Below are 6,000 nucleotides of genomic sequence, written 5' to 3'. Positions count from 1 at the left end.
CCGTCTCCTTGGTCTCTGTAGCTGACAGCTAGCGGACACAACCAAACAGCTAGTAAATCAAATCAAATCAAATCAAATTTTATTTGTATAGCCCAAATTCACAAATCACAGTTTGCCTCAGAGGGCTTTACAATCTGTACAGAGACGACACCCTCTGTCCTTCGACCCTCGATTCGAGTGAGGAAAAACTTGCCCCAAAAAAAAGGCCCTTTTAACAGGGAAAAAAAAAATGCGGAAGAAACCTCAGGGAGAGCCACAGAGGAGGGATCCCTCTCCCAGGACAGTAGTAGCTGCTGACTGTCAGCTGTTGTGTAGCGGCAAGTTACGAACGGTCGCTACTTTCAAATTAAAAGCCCCCCGCTAAGAACCCAGTTCTAAAATCCAATGGGGTGCAATGTAAAGCTCTTATTTTGAAGACAACTTTGTTGTCACTGATCACTGCCCAACTTCGTGCTTCACGCCACGTCACGTCACATGTTTACGCCTCATTAAATCCAGGGCTTGACTGTTTTCAGTGTTTTCCGCCAATAGAGGGGGCTCTCCTGCAAGTGGAGCTTTCCCTGGTCAAAGTTAAGTAGGTCAAAGTGCAAATGTTTACATAGTCATAAAATAAAATATTTTGTGTCTTTGAAAAATACAAGTCAAATGTTCAAAAAACCTTGTTATTTACTTTATGAGTGTAGTTTTAGGAGACTGAGTTAATTGATAGGCTATTTATTTACAAATATAGCCACAGATGAAGACAAAATCAATCTTGTATGGAAAAAAGCATAAAAAATTGCAATAATCGAAGAATCGTGGCCAATAATCGAATCGAAGCTCCCATAATCGAAATCGAAACGAATCGTGAGGTACCCTTGTTGGAACACCCCTAAATGTTAAGTGATGTGACGACAAATCAGAGCGATTTAGAAAAAGGCTTTTACAGAAAGCATCGTTGTCACAATTGGGAGCATAAATGTTAGCCAAAACCACCCGGGTGTTGTGGAATCTTGCCAGCAACTATGATAAATCTGCCTATTAGGGTCAGAGATGGTAATGGAACGCACAAAGGGAACAGATTTATGTAACAAGATGGCTGCACCCCGAGATTTGCCTTGAAATGAGAAATGATAAGTCTGACCTACCCATCCCCTCTTCAATTTAGAATGGTCCGAGTCTCTGAGGTGGGTCTCTTGCAAAAAAATCAAAACGGCACCAAGATGGTAAAGATGGTGCAGTATCTTACTTAGTTTTATAGGATTATTGAGCCCTTTACAGTTGAAACTAGTGAATCTAATGGCACACTCACTGGCTGAAGTTGCATTAGATGGGGTCATAGCCAGCTAACAGGAGTATTATGTAAGAGATATTATGATGATCTGAGGCAAAGCTGGAAGTGAAAACTTGACTGATGTAAGACAAGAAGAAACAAAACAAAAAGAGACAGAAACAGAAAAAGAATAAACCTTTCCTCTTGAAGAGAGCCTATAATAAACAACTGAAGAACTACAACTAATTAGGCGTTGGAACTGTAACATGGGGTAAAGTCAATGAAATTACACTGTAATAAATGTACTTATAACCAAGCCAGGTAACTAAAGCTGACTAATAAATCAATACATTAAACAATCCTATTGAACAATAATACGAACATTAAGCAATAAAGAACACTTGCAGCATCTCACAATCAATTGTGTCATAACAGTAAGGCACCTATAGTGCTACAGTTTTTGCCTGAGGTATTCCTGCATTCAAGTGGTCACTAGGGCTGGGCGATATATCGATATGAAAAATATATCGATATATTTTTAAATGTGATATGGAATTAGACCATATCGCATATATCGATATAGTTCCTTGCTCCAGGCAAGCTGCTGACCCGGAGCTCTCTGCACTGCTCCCCCCGCCCCTCCTTTTTTACCACAGAGGGGGGAGGGGCAGGAACACACACTCCGGCACTCTTCAACAAACATGGAGGAAGCAACAACGTCTGCGGAGCACACACATCCCTAAACTTGTGTATGAAAGACACGTAGACTTGTAGTTCATCAGACTGGACATTTGACAGGACTACAGACGGTAAGGGGAGACGATTAGCCCGGGTCAACTTCCTTAGCCGCTGTCGGACACCGCCTTTCTTTCCCCTCTTCCTCCTCCTCGTCTCACTCCAAGTGTTTGTAGAGGTGCGCATAAAGTCATTGTTGCAGTTAAAAACATATTCGTCACTGGAAGGGGAAAAGTCCACAGTTAGATCCACTGGGAGACCATGGGATTGAAATCCGAAAAGGATGTCACGACTGTATTGAATCCTACTTGTGTGAGGAGGATTGACAACCAGTCCCAGTGTGAGATTCAGCGTGGCCATCAGGAAAAGTAAAAATACTATCTACCATCTTCGACCCAAGCGCTACAAAACTATCTGAAAAGTGCGCATAAGAGCGTTAAAGACAGGATGCCACTGGTTTGGAAGTTAGTAAACACTGTTGAGTTAATAAACAACTAAAAACACACACACGCCAACGCCTTCTGCCGGTCGCCACAAGAGCAGCGCCCAATATATATACACTCACCGGCCACTTTATTAGGTACACCTGTCCAACTGCTCGTTAACGCAAATTTCTAATCAGCCAATCACATGGCAGCAACTCAATGCATTTAGGCATGTAGACGAGGGCCGTTTCTCAATACCCAGTACGCAAGTTCGAACTTGTGAACTCCGGGAGTCTGGACTTGCGGAGTTCAGTTGGAAGAACGAACTCCCGGGGAACGGGAGGACGGGAGAACGGGAGGACGGTCTTTCTGCAATTGGAACAGGAACGTACTTGATGACGTCATCGTCATCGTCTTCGCTGGTTTCGGCACTTCAACTTCTGGTTATTTTCTGATTAAAATAAAAAATAAACCCAATAAAAAAACTCCGTTTCATTTGTATATTTTAATATATATTATATGCAGATATAATATAGAATTTTCTTTTTATACAGATATGAATATAGAATTTCAGAAAAGTGGCTATATAAAGGGCGAGTGGCGGGAAAATATTGTGGGTTTTATTGTAGTGGACAGAGCAGTGACGCAGCGGCAATTGAAGCACTAACTATCTATTTATTTTGTTATTCATACTGTTATCGTTAATATTGTTGTCAAATTGACGACATATGGCGCAGTTGGTCGCTACTTTAATCGCCGGGGCGATGTACAAGGAAGCGGAAGACGAAGCGGACTGTTTGAGGAGGAGCATCCGCCGGAGGAGTGCCGGCATTCGGCGACAGACAGAGAGGAGGCGTGCCATCCTGGCATGTCTCTCTGGAAAAGTTAGTTTGTGTAATCATAACATTTTATTTAGTCCTAATTTAAAAAAATGACGTGACCTTTTTGAAAATTGCTGTTATGTTTAACTACAACACCTATAGGTTTGTTCACATAACTATATAATGCATAGAATTTCAAGTCTAACAGTTTTATTGTATGTGGTCCCTGTCAAATTAACTCAACTACTTTTACTACATTGATTACTATACATGATTAAAAACAGACTTCATAATAATAAATCGATGATTACATACAATATAATAATAAATAACTAATAAATCAAATATTTCCTCTGATATAGGACCAAGGCCCTGTGCATATGTATGCACAGCTGAATGACCAGGTGCCTATCCTGGCCACATTCTTTTCTGGGGCTGAAGTGAAGCTGGCGTTCAGGCTCTCCAGGGACAGCATCACGGTGCTGCTCCAGATGTTGCCCCGGGAGAAGAGCCATGGATGGAGCCATGAGCTGGAGGTGCTGGTGACACTCTACTGGCTCGCCTGTGGAGCGTCGTACCGGGTCACCTCCAATGTCTTCTCTGTACCACAAGCCACTGTGTGCAGGATTGTGCACAGGGTTGTGGAGGAAATGATGACCATCCTGCCTAGAGTGATCCACTTCCCCAGGGCTGAGCAGATGGCAGAGGTGGGGGCTGGCTTTGCGCTGCTTGCCGTGCATGAGGCATTTCAGGCTGCTGCTGGTGCCATCGACGGGTGCCATATAAAGATTGTTCCTCCTGCTGAGCCACAAAAAAAAAAGCTATATAAATAGAAAGCTCTTCCCCTCCATTATACTCCAGGGAATGTGTGATGCCAAAGGCTCTTTCCTGGACATTTATGTAGGTCAGCCAGGGTCAGTGCATGATGCACTGGTCCTCCGGAGGTCACCATTGTACCACCAGGCCCTGTATCCACCAGCTGGATACTTTCTACTGGGAGATGGAGGGTACCCATGCCTGCAGCGCCCTGTGGCCATCATGACCCCGTATCGCCAGCCTGTAGCAAGTATGAAAACATACACAGACACGCACACACAGATAATTTGGGGAGTTTCAAATACACTATACATTTTCACATTTTACATTTAAATATTTCTTTCTAACCTTGAATAGCCCAAGTTGAAGCCCGCTTCAACAGGCACCATTCAAGGGCAAGGAACATAATTGAGCGCACCTTTGGGATCCTCAAGACAAGGTGGCGCTCAATCTTCCTGAGGGCCCTTGATGGCCCGTGTTTGCCCCAAAGGTGGTTGGTGCCTGCTGCATCCTCCACAACATATGTGTTGTAGCTGAGGACATCCTGGAGGAGGAGATGGAGCAAGAGGAGGACGAGATGGTGGAGGTCCCCGGCGGCGAGGCTGACCCAGGAATTGAAGAGGGGGATGAAAGGGGCCTGGCAGGGAGGGAGGTCCGGGGACGTCTGGCTGCCCAGCTCTCTGCTCCTCGGGACCTGCCTGCATGTCTGGGTGAACATGATTACATCTAGAGAGTAAATATTCACTCGCGCTCTCTAGATGTAGTCATGTTCACTTGGGAGTGTGTAAATATGTACATATGGTTAGATGTCAATGTATATATTGTGTAAATCAGATGAATATAGATTGTATAGGTGTAAATATGTTGTACATATGTAGTATGTATTTTTTTTATATTGTATTTTTTTCAGGTTAGCCCAAATTTAAATTCAATGAAATCACTGTAAATAATATTTTTTCTTTTCAATGTAATTGGTTTTGTTTTTTTGGTTCATTCTAATTTAAACACAACTGTAAATAAAAGTATATATGTTGTCTATCCAATGTTCTTTTTTGTATAAATGTAAATAATTACACATATTGAATATGTACAGTATCGCTTAAATATGAATTGTCTCAAACACATTTTAAACAAAATTTAATAAACACAAGAACACAGAACAAAAAATAATTAAATATCACAACACACAACTAAAACTTATTTACAAGCCTCTCAAACAATGAGAGGTACCTCTCGGTCCTGTCAGCTGCTGCCCTCTCCCTCTCCTCCTCCCTAACCAAGGCCTCTCTCTCTCTCTCATCCTCTCTCTCAGCTTGTCTTTTCAAAAAGTCCAACAGTTCATTCTCCCTCTTCCTCTTTCGTCCTGTCCTGCTTTCCTCTCTTTCCTCTCTCACTTCATCTTCCTCTGCAGAGGTAGAGGCCGGGGTGCTGCTGACCACGCCACCTGGCGTGGCACTGGCCACAACCAGGGGCGGGTTGATGGCATGCTGCCCCTGGAGTACAGCGTCCATGAGGCTGTACCACTGCCAGATGGCAGCGGTCACACTCCCGGCCTCTACCCCTTTCCCAGTTGGTGGGTCTTTTAACTCCTAGAAATAAGTTATTAATCATTACATTGTGACACTGAAAGTCTTTGTTTGGTTTAATTTATGACATGAGAAAAAGTATTTTTTTCAAAAATCTGAAAAATCCAACAGAGCTTTCCATCACCATTTTAAACACAAAGATATAATTGGTACCTTATACTTGTCCTTCAGATTGTTCCTTTTTTTTTTTTGCCTGTTTGGCAGTGATGGGAAGGCCACATATTCTAACAAAGTCCCTTGGAAAATACATAAATACATTAAATTGCATACTCCTCCATAATATGGTTTATGACTGGCAAAGTCGAACCCTTCCCCAGATATACAGGCTATGATGAAAATAATATACTCACTCCCATCCCGTCTTT

This window comes from Pagrus pagrus (genome assembly GCF_965226575.1).
Source record: "Pagrus pagrus genome assembly, contig: HAP1_SCAFFOLD_51, whole genome shotgun sequence".
Lineage (NCBI taxonomy): Eukaryota > Metazoa > Chordata > Actinopteri > Spariformes > Sparidae > Pagrus > Pagrus pagrus.
This window is presented reverse-complemented; position numbering follows the sequence as displayed.